A 13,598-nucleotide genomic window follows, 5' to 3' on the forward strand; every position below is an offset into this window, starting at 1 on the left:
TTTTTCTGCCATGTCATAAGCAAGACTTCTTGATTTTTGCAAAGGTGGATATATGAAGTGAAAGAAGCTAAAAGAACGACTTTTTAGCACTGATTCCTTTTCTGAGCATTTAACTCAGCACCTTCGATTGAGCAGACTGATACATACGCTGCCTGCTGCACGAAGAAGGCACTTGCCATGCAAGCCGCCAGGCAGCACGACCAAGTAGGGCAGCTTGCAAGGTCTTTAAATTCATAATGCACAGCTTGCAAAAAATGTGCGAGCCTGATAAGAAGTGAAAGCTACACTCTTGTGATTGTTAGTCACACGCGTTTTCCAGGCTGTAAAGAGTAGCTGGCGGTTCACAGTCTCACAGCGCTGCAGCATGGGCTGGTACTGAAGACGCACAGGCCACTCCATGAGGCCAGATGCGTCAACATGCGCTGGGAAAACAATCATCACACAGAAGCATCTTTGCAGCTTTCCTTTGATAGCTCAGTTGGTAGAGCAGAGGACTGTAGTAGCAATATGCAGCAAGATTATCCTTAGGTTGCTGGTTCAATTCCGGCTCGAAGGAGCTGGTGTTCTTTTGGATTAAGCAGCAATTCACTCAAACCAGCTCTCTTCACTTTATGATGCATCATGTTGCCCTGAAGACGCAGGACACCACTTTTCTCGTCTCAAACCTTAATGCACTCTGCATCCACCTTCACACAGCTGTTATGCTTGAGCATTTGTGTCTGCTCACCAGCAGAGAGTGCCATTGAGCAGCAACACTTCAAAGCACTCAGCACTCCCTTTCAGGCAAAACAAGTTGGCTATCAGTCAGACAGCGCTGTCGCCTGCTCCCTCACACACAGGGCGGCCGCTACTTGCCGGTCACCTCGCTTCCCTTCCGTGGTCTCGTGCTCTTCTCGGCTTCTTTCTTCGTTACTGTGGCTTCGCGTCCTGCTGTTGCTCGCTCGATGCTGCTCCGCAATGTCGATTGGATACAATGCATTGAAGGAGTGGGCCAATCCTCAAATAGGTTTTCTCTGATGGTCGTGGAGCAGCTTGGAGACGAGTGCGAAAAGGCGACTGAGAAGCAAACGAGGCTCAACTGCAAGAAGCTACTGGGGAATTAGCTCAAATGGTAGAGCGCTTGCTTCGCATGTGAGAGGTAGCGGGATCGATGCCCGCATTCTCCGCTCTGCTTTTGGCTCAGGGCAATTCTCCAGAAAGAAACGTGATCTCACGTGTCACTCACTGAGTTCACGGCAGATGGGCCAAAGCCCAGCAAACCATTTTCTGCCATGTCAGAAGCAAGACTTCTTGATTTTTGCAAAGATGGATATATGAGGTGAGAGAAGCCAAAAGAATTTGTACAGTACATTCAAAAGCAGTTCAGTATGTTTAGCTGCGGTCAGCAATCCCATACATTACATTTGGGTGCTGACGGCAGTTCCGTTCTATACATTTCCTTGCTTTTCAGATCAAGTACAATACGGGATACCTTGTAGTACATTCAACAAAATTACATTACATGTGTCACTATACAGTACACGGAATGGGTGACGGTACGTTTACATTTTTTTCTTTTCAACGTGCATTACGAAACAGACCTTACATTGTACATGGCACTACATAGGTGTTTGCAGATCATGGTGCTCCATGTACACGAAAAAGAAGTTGCAAGTACAGCCCGAGGGGAGTTGTGTACTGATTCCTGCCCCCGGGTTTACCGTGGCAGAAGGCCTTTAAACTGTGGCCCTTCCCCACCGTGCCTTTGCGGCGACTGTACCAATTTTAAGTGCGTCCCTCAGCACGTAATCCTGGATCTTGGATTGCGTCAGTCTGCAACACGCAGACGTGGGCAGCAACACTTCAAAGCACTCAGCACTCCCTTTCAGGCAAAACAAGTTGGCTATCAGTCAGACAGCGCTCTCGCCTGCTCCCTCACACACAGGGCGGCCGCTACTTGCCGGTCACCTCGCTTCCCTTTCGCGGTCTCGTGCTCTTCTCGGCTTCTTTCTTCGTTACTGTGGCTTCGCGTCCTGCTGTTGCTCGCTCGCTGCTGCTCCGCAATGTCGATTGGATACAAGGAGTGGGCTAGTCCTCAAATAGGTTTTCTCTGATGGTCGTGGAGCAGCTTGGAGACGAGTGCGAAAAGGCGACTGAGAAGCAAACGAGGGCAACCTGCAAGAAGCTGCTGGGGAATTAGCTCAAATGGTAGAGCGCTTGCTTAGCATGTGAGAGGTAGCGGGATCGATGCCCGCATTCTCCACTCTGCTTTTGGCTCAGGGCAATTCTCCAGAAAGAAACGTGGTCTCACGTGTCACTGAGTTCACGCCAGATGGGTCAAAGCACAGCAAACTTTTTTCTGCCATGTCATAAGCAAGACTTCTTGATTTTTGCAAAGGTGGATATATGAAGTGAAAGAAGCTAAAAGAACGACTTTTTAGCACTGATTTCTTTTCTGAGCATTTAACTCAGCACCTTCGATTGAGCAGACTGATACATACGCTGCCTGCTGCACGAAGAAGGCACTTGCCATGCAAGCCGCCAGGCAGCACGACCAAGTAGGGCAGCTTGCAAGGTCTTTAAATTCATAATGCACAGCTTGCAAAAAATGTGCGAGCCTGATAAGAAGTCAAAGCTACACTCTTGTGATTGTTAGTCACACGCGTTTTCCAGGCTGTAAAGAGTAGCTGGCGGTTCACAGTCTCACAGCGCTGCAGCATGGGCTGGTACTGAAGACGCACAGGCCACTCCATGAGGCCAGATGCGTCAACATGCGCTGGGAAAACAATCATCACACAGAAGCATCTTTGCAGCTTTCCTTTGATAGCTCAGTTGGTAGAGCAGAGGACTGTAGTAGCAATATGCAGCAAGATTATCCTTAGGTTGCTGGTTCAATTCCGGCTCGAAGGAGCTGGTGTTCTTTTGGATTAAGCAGCAATTCACTCAAACCAGCTCTCTTCACTTTATGATGCATCATGTTGCCCTGAAGACGCAGGACACCACTTTTCTCGTCTCAAACCTTAATGCACTCTGCATCCACCTTCACACAGCTGTTATGCTTGAGCATTTGTGTCTGCTCACCAGCAGAGAGTGCCATTGAGCAGCAACACTTCAAAGCACTCAGCACTCCCTTTCAGGCAAAACAAGTTGGCTATCAGTCAGACAGCGCTCTCGCCTGCTCCCTCACACACAGGGCGGCCGCTACTTGCCGGTCACCTCGCTTCCCTTTCGCGGTCTCGTGCTCTTCTCGGCTTCTTTCTTCGTTACTGTGGCTTCGCGTCCTGCTGTTGCTCGCTCGCTGCTGCTCCGCAATGTCGATTGGATACAAGGAGTGGGCTAGTCCTCAAATAGGTTTTCTCTGATGGTCGTGGAGCAGCTTGGAGACGAGTGCGAAAAGGCGACTGAGAAGCAAACGAGGGCAACCTGCAAGAAGCTGCTGGGGAATTAGCTCAAATGGTAGAGCGCTCGCTTAGCATGTGAGAGGTAGCGGGATCGATGCCCGCATTCTCCACTCTGCTTTTGGCTCAGGGCAATTCTCCAGAAAGAAACGTGGTCTCACGTGTCACTGAGTTCACGCCAGATGGGTCAAAGCACAGCAAACTTTTTTCTGCCATGTCATAAGCAAGACTTCTTGATTTTTGCAAAGGTGGATATATGAAGTGAAAGAAGCTAAAAGAACGACTTTTTAGCACTGATTCCTTTTCTGAGCATTTAACTCAGGACCTTCGATTGAGCAGACTGATACGCTGCCTGCTGCACGAAGAAGGCACTTGCCATGCAAGCCGCCAGGCAGCACGACCAAGTAGGGCAGCTTGCAAGGTCTTTAAATTCATAATGCACAGCTTGCAAAAAATCTGCGAGCCTGATAAGAAGTCAAAGCTACACTCTTGTGATTGTTAGTCACACGCGTTTTCCAGGCTGTAAAGAGTAGCTGGCGGTTCACAGTCTCACAGCGCTGCAGCATGGGCTGGTACTGAAGACGCACAGGCCACTCCATGAGGCCAGATGCGTCAACATGCGCTGGGAAAACAATCATCACACAGAAGCATCTTTGCAGCTTTCCTTTGATAGCTCAGTTGGGAGAGCAGAGGACTGTAGTAGCAATATGCAGCAAGATTATCCTTAGGTTGCTGGTTCAATTCTGGCTCGAAGGAGCTGGTGTTCTTTTGGATTAAGCAGCAATTCACTCAAACCAGCTCTCTTCACTTTATGATGCATCATGTTGCCCTGAAGACGCAGGACACCACTTTTCTCGTCTCAAACCTTAATGCACTCTGCATCCACCTTCACACAGCTGTTATGCTTGAGCATTTGTGTCTGCTCACCAGCAGAGAGTGCCATTGAGCAGCAACACTTCAAAGCACTCAGCACTCCCTTTCAGGCAAAACAAGTTGGCTATCAGTCAGACAGCGCTCTCGCCTGCTCCCTCACACACAGGGCGGCCGCTACTTGCCGGTCACCTCGCTTCCCTTCCGTGGTCTCGTGCTCTTCTCGGCTTCTTTCTTCGTTACTGTGGCTTCCCGTCCTGCTGTTGCTCGCTCGATGCTGCTCCGCAATGTCGATTGGATACAATGCATTGAAGGAGTGGGCCAATCCTCAAATAGGTTTTCTCTGATGGTCGTGGAGCAGCTTGGAGACGAGTGCGAAAAGGCGACTGAGAAGCAAACAAGGGCAACCTGCAAGAAGCTGCTGGGGAATTAGCTCAAATGGTAGAGTGCTCGCTTAGCATGTGAGAGGTAGCGGGATTGATGCCCGCATTCTCCACTCTGCTTTTGGCTCAGGGCAATTCTCCAGAAAGAAACGTGATCTCACGTGTCACTCACTGAGTTCACGGCAGATGGGCCAAAGCCCAGCAAACCATTTTCTGCCATGTCAGAAGCAAGACTTCTTGATTTTTGCAAAGATGGATATATGAGGTGAGAGAAGCCAAAAGAATTTGTACAGTACATTCAAAAGCAGTTCAGTATGTTTAGCTGCGGTCAGCAATCCCATACATTACATTTGGGTGCTGACGGCAGTTCCGTTCTATACATTTCCTTGCTTTTCAGATCAAGTACAATACGGGATACCTTGTAGTACATTCAACAAAATTACATTACATGTGTCACTATACAGTACACGGAATGGGTGACGGTACGTTTACATTTTTTTCTTTTCAACGTGCATTACGAAACAGACCTTACATTGTACATGGCACTACATAGGTGTTTGCAGATCATGGTGCTCCATGTACACGAAAAAGAAGTTGCAAGTACAGCCCGAGGGGAGTTGTGTACTGATTCCTGCCCCCGGGTTTACCGTGGCAGAAGGCCTTTAAACTGTGGCCCTTCCCCACCGTGCCTTTGCGGCGACTGTACCAATTTTAAGTGCGTCCCTCAGCACGTAATCCTGGATCTTGGATTGCGTCAGTCTGCAACACGCAGACGTGGGCAGCAACACTTCAAAGCACTCAGCACTCCCTTTCAGGCAAAACAAGTTGGCTATCAGTCAGACAGCGCTCTCGCCTGCTCCCTCACACACAGGGCGGCCGCTACTTGCCGGTCACCTCGCTTCCCTTTCGCGGTCTCGTGCTCTTCTCGGCTTCTTTCTTCGTTACTGTGGCTTCGCGTCCTGCTGTTGCTCGCTCGCTGCTGCTCCGCAATGTCGATTGGATACAAGGAGTGGGCTAGTCCTCAAATAGGTTTTCTCTGATGGTCGTGGAGCAGCTTGGAGACGAGTGCGAAAAGGCGACTGAGAAGCAAACGAGGGCAACCTGCAAGAAGCTGCTGGGGAATTAGCTCAAATGGTAGAGCGCTCGCTTAGCATGTGAGAGGTAGCGGGATCGATGCCCGCATTCTCCACTCTGCTTTTGGCTCAGGGCAATTCTCCAGAAAGAAACGTGGTCTCACGTGTCACTGAGTTCACGCCAGATGGGTCAAAGCACAGCAAACTTTTTTCTGCCATGTCATAAGCAAGACTTCTTGATTTTTGCAAAGGTGGATATATGAAGTGAAAGAAGCTAAAAGAACGATTTTTTAGCACTGATTCCTTTTCTGAGCATTTAACTCAGCACCTTCGATTGAGCAGACTGATACATACGCTGCCTGCTGCACGAAGAAGGCACTTGCCATGCAAGCCGCCAGGCAGCACGACCAAGTAGGGCAGCTTGCAAGGTCTTTAAATTCATAATGCACAGCTTGCAAAAAATGTGCGAGCCTGATAAGAAGTCAAAGCTACACTCTTGTGATTGTTAGTCACACGCGTTTTCCAGGCTGTAAAGAGTAGCTGGCGGTTCACAGTCTCACAGCGCTGCAGCATGGGCTGGTGCTGAAGACGCACAGGCCACTCCATGAGGCCAGATGCGTCAACATGCGCTGGGAAAACAATCATCACACAGACGCACCTTTGCAGCTTTCCTTTGATAGCTCAGTTGGTAGAGCAGAGGACTGTAGTAGCAATATGCAGCAAGATTATCCTTAGGTTGCTGGTTCAATTCCGGCTCGAAGGAGCTGGTGTTCTTTTGGATTAAGCAGCAATTCACTCAAACCAGCTCTCTTCACTTTATGATGCATCATGTTGCCCTGAAGACGCAGGACACCACTTTTCTCGTCTCAAACCTTAATGCACTCTGCATCCACCTTCACACAGCTGTTATGCTTGAGCATTTGTGTCTGCTCACCAGCAGAGAATGCCATTGAGCAGCAACACTTCAAAGCACTCAGCACTCCCTTTCAGGCAAAACAAGTTGGCTATCAGTCAGACAGCGCTCTCGCCTGCTCCCTCACACACAGGGCGGCCGCTACTTGCCGGTCACCTCGCTTCCCTTCCGTGGTCTCGTGCTCTTCTCGGCTTCTTTCTTCGTTACTGTGGCTTCCCGTCCTGCTGTTGCTCGCTCGATGCTGCTCCGCAATGTCGATTGGATACAATGCATTGAAGGAGTGGGCCAATCCTCAAATAGGTTTTCTCTGATGGTCGTGGAGCAGCTTGGAGACGAGTGCGAAAAGGCGACTGAGAAGCAAACGAGGCTCAACTGCAAGAAGCTACTGGGGAATTAGCTCAAATGGTAGAGCGCTTGCTTCGCATGTGAGAGGTAGCGGGATCGATGCCCGCATTCTCCACTCTGCTTTTGGCTCAGGGCAATTCTCCAGAAAGAAACGTGATCTCACGTGTCACTCACTGAGTTCACGGCAGATGGGCCAAAGCCCAGCAAACCATTTTCTGCCATGTCAGAAGCAAGACTTCTTGATTTTTGCAAAGATGGATATATGAGGTGAGAGAAGCCAAAAGAATTTGTACAGTACATTCAAAAGCAGTTCAGTATGTTTAGCTGCGGTCAGCAATCCCATACATTACATTTGGGTGCTGACGGCAGTTCCGTTCTATACATTTCCTTGCTTTTCAGATCAAGTACAATACGGGATACCTTGTAGTACATTCAACAAAATTACATTACATGTGTCACTATACAGTACACGGAATGGGTGACGGTACGTTTACATTTTTTTCTTTTCAACGTGCATTACGAAACAGACCTTACATTGTACATGGCACTACATAGGTGTTTGCAGATCATGGTGCTCCATGTACACGAAAAAGAAGTTGCAAGTACAGCCCGAGGGGAGTTGTGTACTGATTCCTGCCCCCGGGTTTACCGTGGCAGAAGGCCTTTAAACTGTGGCCCTTCCCCACCGTGCCTTTGCGGCGACTGTACCAATTTTAAGTACGTCCCTCAGCACGTAATCCTGGATCTTGGATTGCGTCAGTCTGCAACACGCAGACGTGGGCAGCAACACTTCAAAGCACTCAGCACTCCCTTTCAGGCAAAACAAGTTGGCTATCAGTCAGACAGCGCTCTCGCCTGCTCCCTCACACACAGGGCGGCCGCTACTTGCCGGTCACCTCGCTTCCCTTTCGCGGTCTCGTGCTCTTCTCGGCTTCTTTCTTCGTTACTGTGGCTTCGCGTCCTGCTGTTGCTCGCTCGCTGCTGCTCCGCAATGTCGATTGGATACAAGGAGTGGGCTAGTCCTCAAATAGGTTTTCTCTGATGGTCGTGGAGCAGCTTGGAGACGAGTGCGAAAAGGCGACTGAGAAGCAAACGAGGGCAACCTGCAAAAAGCTGCTGGGGAATTAGCTCAAATGGTAGAGCGCTCGCTTAGCATGTGAGAGGTAGCGGGATCGATGCCCGCATTGCATTCTCCACTCTGCTTTTGGCTCAGGGCAATTCTCCAGAAAGAAACGTGGTCTCACGTGTCACTGAGTTCACGCCAGATGGGTCAAAGCACAGCAAACTTTTTTCTGCCATGTCATAAGCAAGACTTCTTGATTTTTGCAAAGGTGGATATATGAAGTGAAAGAAGCTAAAAGAACGACTTTTTAGCACTGATTCCTTTTCTGAGCATTTAACTCAGGACCTTCGATTGAGCAGACTGATACGCTGCCTGCTGCACGAAGAAGGCACTTGCCATGCAAGCCGCCAGGCAGCACGACCAAGTAGGGCAGCTTGCAAGGTCTTTAAATTCATAATGCACAGCTTGCAAAAAATGTGCGAGCCTGATAAGAAGTCAAAGCTACACTCTTGTGATTGTTAGTCACACGCGTTTTCCAGGCTGTAAAGAGTAGCTGGCGGTTCACAGTCTCACAGCGCTGCAGCATGGGCTGGTACTGAAGACGCACAGGCCACTCCATGAGGCCAGATGCGTCAACATGCGCTGGGAAAACAATCATCACACAGAAGCATCTTTGCAGCTTTCCTTTGATAGCTCAGTTGGTAGAGCAGAGGACTGTAGTAGCAATATGCAGCAAGATTATCCTTAGGTTGCTGGTTCAATTCCGGCTCGAAGGAGCTGGTGTTCTTTTGGATTAAGCAGCAATTCACTCAAACCAGCTCTCTTCACTTTATGATGCATCATGTTGCCCTGAAGACGCAGGACACCACTTTTCTCGTCTCAAACCTTAATGCACTCTGCATCCACCTTCACACAGCTGTTATGCTTGAGCATTTGTGTCTGCTCACCAGCAGAGAGTGCCATTGAGCAGCAACACTTCAAAGCACTCAGCACTCCCTTTCAGGCAAAACAAGTTGGCTATCAGTCAGACAGCGCTCTCGCCTGCTCCCTCACACACAGGGCGGCCGCTACTTGCCGGTCACCTCGCTTCCCTTTCGCGGTCTCGTGCTCTTCTCGGCTTCTTTCTTCGTTACTGTGGCTTCGCGTCCTGCTGTTGCTCGCTCGCTGCTGCTCCGCAATGTCGATTGGATACAAGGAGTGGGCTAGTCCTCAAATAGGTTTTCTCTGATGGTCGTGGAGCAGCTTGGAGACGAGTGCGAAAAGGCGACTGAGAAGCAAACGAGGGCAACCTGCAAGAAGCTGCTGGGGAATTAGCTCAAATGGTAGAGCGCTCGCTTAGCATGTGAGAGGTAGCGGGATCGATGCCCGCATTGCATTCTCCACTCTGCTTTTGGCTCAGGGCAATTCTCCAGAAAGAAACGTGGTCTCACGTGTCACTGAGTTCACGCCAGATGGGTCAAAGCACAGCAAACTTTTTTCTGCCATGTCATAAGCAAGACTTCTTGATTTTTGCAAAGGTGGATATATGAAGTGAAAGAAGCTAAAAGAACGACTTTTTAGCACTGATTCCTTTTCTGAGCATTTAACTCAGGACCTTCGATTGAGCAGACTGATACGCTGCCTGCTGCACGAAGAAGGCACTTGCCATGCAAGCCGCCAGGCAGCACGACCAAGTAGGGCAGCTTGCAAGGTCTTTAAATTCATAATGCACAGCTTGCAAAAAATGTGCGAGCCTGATAAGAAGTCAAAGCTACACTCTTGTGATTGTTAGTCACACGCGTTTTCCAGGCTGTAAAGAGTAGCTGGCGGTTCACAGTCTCACAGCGCTGCAGCATGGGCTGGTACTGAAGACGCACAGGCCACTCCATGAGGCCAGATGCGTCAACATGCGCTGGGAAAACAATCATCACACAGAAGCATCTTTGCAGCTTTCCTTTGATAGCTCAGTTGGGAGAGCAGAGGACTGTAGTAGCAATATGCAGCAAGATTATCCTTAGGTTGCTGGTTCAATTCTGGCTCGAAGGAGCTGGTGTTCTTTTGGATTAAGCAGCAATTCACTCAAACCAGCTCTCTTCACTTTATCCACCTTCTGCATCTGCATCCACCTTCACACAGCTGTTATGCTTGAGCATTTGTGTCTGCTCACCAGCAGAGAGTGCCATTGAGCAGCAACACTTCAAAGCACTCAGCACTCCCTTTCAGGCAAAACAAGTTGGCTATCAGTCAGACAGCGCTCTCGCCTGCTCCCTCACACACAGGGCGGCCGCTACTTGCCGGTCACCTCGCTTCCCTTCCGTGGTCTCGTGCTCTTCTCGGCTTCTTTCTTCGTTACTGTGGCTTCCCGTCCTGCTGTTGCTCGCTCGCTGCTGCTCCGCAATGTCGATTGGATACAATGCATTGAAGGAGTGGGCCAATCCTCAAATAGGTTTTCTCTGATGGTCGTGGAGCAGCTTGGAGACGAGTGCGAAAAGGCGACTGAGAAGCAAACGAGGCTCAACTGCAAGAAGCTACTGGGGAATTAGCTCAAATGGTAGAGCGCTTGCTTCGCATGTGAGAGGTAGCGGGATCGATGCCCGCATTCTCCACTCTGCTTTTGGCTCAGGGCAATTCTCCAGAAAGAAACGTGATCTCACGTGTCACTCACTGAGTTCACGGCAGATGGGCCAAAGCCCAGCAAACCATTTTCTGCCATGTCAGAAGCAAGACTTCTTGATTTTTGCAAAGATGGATATATGAGGTGAGAGAAGCCAAAAGAATTTGTACAGTACATTCAAAAGCAGTTCAGTATGTTTAGCTGCGGTCAGCAATCCCATACATTACATTTGGGTGCTGACGGCAGTTCCGTTCTATACATTTCCTTGCTTTTCAGATCAAGTACAATACGGGATACCTTGTAGTACATTCAACAAAATTACATTACATGTGTCACTATACAGTACACGGAATGGGTGACGGTACGTTTACATTTTTTTCTTTTCAACGTGCATTACGAAACAGACCTTACATTGTACATGGCACTACATAGGTGTTTGCAGATCATGGTGCTCCATGTACACGAAAAAGAAGTTGCAAGTACAGCCCGAGGGGAGTTGTGTACTGATTCCTGCCCCCGGGTTTACCGTGGCAGAAGGCCTTTAAACTGTGGCCCTTCCCCACCGTGCCTTTGCGGCGACTGTACCAATTTTAAGTGCGTCCCTCAGCACGTAATCCTGGATCTTGGATTGCGTCAGTCTGCAACACGCAGACGTGGGCAGCAACACTTCAAAGCACTCAGCACTCCCTTTCAGGCAAAACAAGTTGGCTATCAGTCAGACAGCGCTCTCACCTGCTCCCTCACACACAGGGCGGCCGCTACTTGCCGGTCACCTCGCTTCCCTTTCGCGGTCTCGTGCTCTTCTCGGCTTCTTTCTTCGTTACTGTGGCTTCGCGTCCTGCTGTTGCTCGCTCGCTGCTGCTCCGCAATGTCGATTGGATACAAGGAGTGGGCTAGTCCTCAAATAGGTTTTCTCTGATGGTCGTGGAGCAGCTTGGAGACGAGTGCGAAAAGGCGACTGAGAAGCAAACAAGGGCAACGTGCAAGAAGCTGCTGGGGAATTAGCTCAAATGGTAGAGCGCTCGCTTAGCATGTGAGAGGTAGCGGGATCGATGCCCGCATTCTCCACTCTGCTTTTGGCTCAGGGCAATTCTCCAGAAAGAAACGTGGTCTCACGTGTCACTGAGTTCACGCCAGATGGGTCAAAGCACAGCAAACTTTTTTCAGCCATGTCATAAGCAAGACTTCTTGATTTTTGCAAAGGTGGATATATGAAGTGAAAGAAGCTAAAAGAACGACTTTTTAGCACTGATTCCTTTTCTGAGCATTTAACTCAGGACCTTCGATTGAGCAGACTGATACGCTGCCTGCTGCACGAAGAAGGCACTTGCCATGCAAGCCGCCAGGCAGCACGACCAAGTAGGGCAGCTTGCAATGTCTTTAAATTCATAATGCACAGCTTGCAAAAAATGTGCGAGCCTGATAAGAAGTCAAAGCTACACTCTTGTGATTGTTAGTCACACGCGTTTTCCAGGCTGTAAAGAGTAGCTGGCGGTTCACAGTCTCACAGCGCTGCAGCATGGGCTGGTACTGAAGACGCACAGGCCACTCCATGAGGCCAGATGCGTTAACATGCGCTGGGAAAACAATCATCACACAGAAGCATCTTTGCAGCTTTCCTTTGATAGCTCAGTTGGTAGAGCAGAGGACTGTAGTAGCAATATGCAGCAAGATTATCCTTAGGTTGCTGGTTCAATTCCGGCTCGAAGGAGCTGGTGTTCTTTTGGATTAAGCAGCAATTCACTCAAACCAGCTCTCTTCACTTTATGATGCATCATGTTGCCCTGAAGACGCAGGACACCACTTTTCTCGTCTCAAACCTTAATGCACTCTGCATCCACCTTCACACAGCTGTTATGCTTGAGCATTTGTGTCTGCTCACCAGCAGAGAGTGCCATTGAGCAGCAACACTTCAAAGCACTCAGCACTCCCTTTCAGGCAAAACAAGTTGGCTATCAGTCAGACAGCGCTGTCGCCTGCTCCCTCACACACAGGGCGGCCGCTACTTGCCGGTCACCTCGCTTCCCTTTCGCGGTCTCGTGCTCTTCTCGGCTTCTTTCTTCGTTACTGTGGCTTCCCGTCCTGCTGTTGCTCGCTCGCTGCTGCTCCGCAATGTCGATTGGATACAAGGAGTGGGCTAGTCCTCAAATAGGTTTTCTCTGATGGTCGTGGAGCAGCTTGGAGACGAGTGCGAAAAGGCGACTGAGAAGCAAACGAGGGCAACCTGCAAGAAGCTGCTGGGGAATTAGCTCAAATGGTAGAGCGCTCGCTTAGCATGTGAGAGGTAGCGGGATCGATGCCCGCATTCTCCACTCTGCTTTTGGCTCAGGGCAATTCTCCAGAAAGAAACGTGGTCTCACGTGTCACTGAGTTCACGCCAGATGGGTCAAAGCCCAGCAAACCATTTTCTGCCATGTCATAAGCAAGACTTCTTGATTTTTGCAAAGGTGGATATATGAAGTGAAAGAAGCTAAAAGAACGACTTTTTAGCACTGATTCCTTTTCTGAGCATTTAACTCAGGACCTTCGATTGAGCAGACTGATACATACGCTGCCTGCTGCACGAAGAAGGCACTTGCCATGCAAGCCGCCAGGCAGCACGACCAAGTAGGGCAGCTTGCAAGGTCTTTAAATTCATAATGCACAGCTTGCAAAAAATCTGCGAGCCTGATAAGAAGTCAAAGCTACACTCTTGTGATTGTTAGTCACACGCGTTTTCCAGGCTGTAAAGAGTAGCTGGCGGTTCACAGTCTCACAGCGCTGCAGCATGGGCTGGTACTGAAGACGCACAGGCCACTCCATGAGGCCAGATGCGTCAACATGCGCTGGGAAAACAATCATCACACAGAAGCATCTTTGCAGCTTTCCTTTGATAGCTCAGTTGGTAGAGCAGAGGACTGTAGTAGCAATATGCAGCAAGATTATCCTTAGGTTGCTGGTTCAATTCCGGCTCGAAGGAGCTGGTGTTCTTTTGGATTAAG

General features: G+C 49.4%; 8 non-coding genes across 8 annotated transcripts; all 8 read left to right on the top strand.

Annotated features, from left to right (window-relative positions):
- Nucleotides 1-463: 463 nt before the first annotated feature.
- trnay-gua (transfer RNA tyrosine (anticodon GUA)) lies at nt 464-556 on the top strand. Its single transcript has 2 exons — nt 464-500; nt 521-556. It is a non-coding gene; the product is annotated as a tRNA-Tyr (tRNA).
- Nucleotides 557-2,796: 2,240 nt separating this feature from the next.
- trnay-gua (transfer RNA tyrosine (anticodon GUA)) lies at nt 2,797-2,889 on the top strand. The gene is made up of 2 exons: nt 2,797-2,833; nt 2,854-2,889. It is a non-coding gene; the product is annotated as a tRNA-Tyr (tRNA).
- Nucleotides 2,890-4,040: 1,151 nt separating this feature from the next.
- trnay-gua (transfer RNA tyrosine (anticodon GUA)) lies at nt 4,041-4,133 on the top strand. Its single transcript has 2 exons — nt 4,041-4,077; nt 4,098-4,133. It is a non-coding gene; the product is annotated as a tRNA-Tyr (tRNA).
- A 2,240-nt stretch (nt 4,134-6,373) lies between these two features.
- Nucleotides 6,374-6,466, top strand: trnay-gua (transfer RNA tyrosine (anticodon GUA)). The gene is made up of 2 exons: nt 6,374-6,410; nt 6,431-6,466. It is a non-coding gene; the product is annotated as a tRNA-Tyr (tRNA).
- A 2,241-nt stretch (nt 6,467-8,707) lies between these two features.
- Nucleotides 8,708-8,800, top strand: trnay-gua (transfer RNA tyrosine (anticodon GUA)). Its single transcript has 2 exons — nt 8,708-8,744; nt 8,765-8,800. It is a non-coding gene; the product is annotated as a tRNA-Tyr (tRNA).
- Nucleotides 8,801-9,956: 1,156 nt separating this feature from the next.
- Nucleotides 9,957-10,049, top strand: trnay-gua (transfer RNA tyrosine (anticodon GUA)). The gene is made up of 2 exons: nt 9,957-9,993; nt 10,014-10,049. It is a non-coding gene; the product is annotated as a tRNA-Tyr (tRNA).
- Nucleotides 10,050-12,235: 2,186 nt separating this feature from the next.
- On the top strand, nt 12,236-12,328 carry trnay-gua (transfer RNA tyrosine (anticodon GUA)). Its single transcript has 2 exons — nt 12,236-12,272; nt 12,293-12,328. It is a non-coding gene; the product is annotated as a tRNA-Tyr (tRNA).
- A 1,155-nt stretch (nt 12,329-13,483) lies between these two features.
- On the top strand, nt 13,484-13,576 carry trnay-gua (transfer RNA tyrosine (anticodon GUA)). Its single transcript has 2 exons — nt 13,484-13,520; nt 13,541-13,576. It is a non-coding gene; the product is annotated as a tRNA-Tyr (tRNA).
- The last annotated feature ends 22 nt before the right edge of the window (nt 13,577-13,598 follow it).

Source organism: Pristiophorus japonicus, unplaced genomic scaffold (assembly GCF_044704955.1).
Source record: "Pristiophorus japonicus isolate sPriJap1 unplaced genomic scaffold, sPriJap1.hap1 HAP1_SCAFFOLD_429, whole genome shotgun sequence".
Lineage (NCBI taxonomy): Eukaryota > Metazoa > Chordata > Chondrichthyes > Pristiophoridae > Pristiophorus > Pristiophorus japonicus.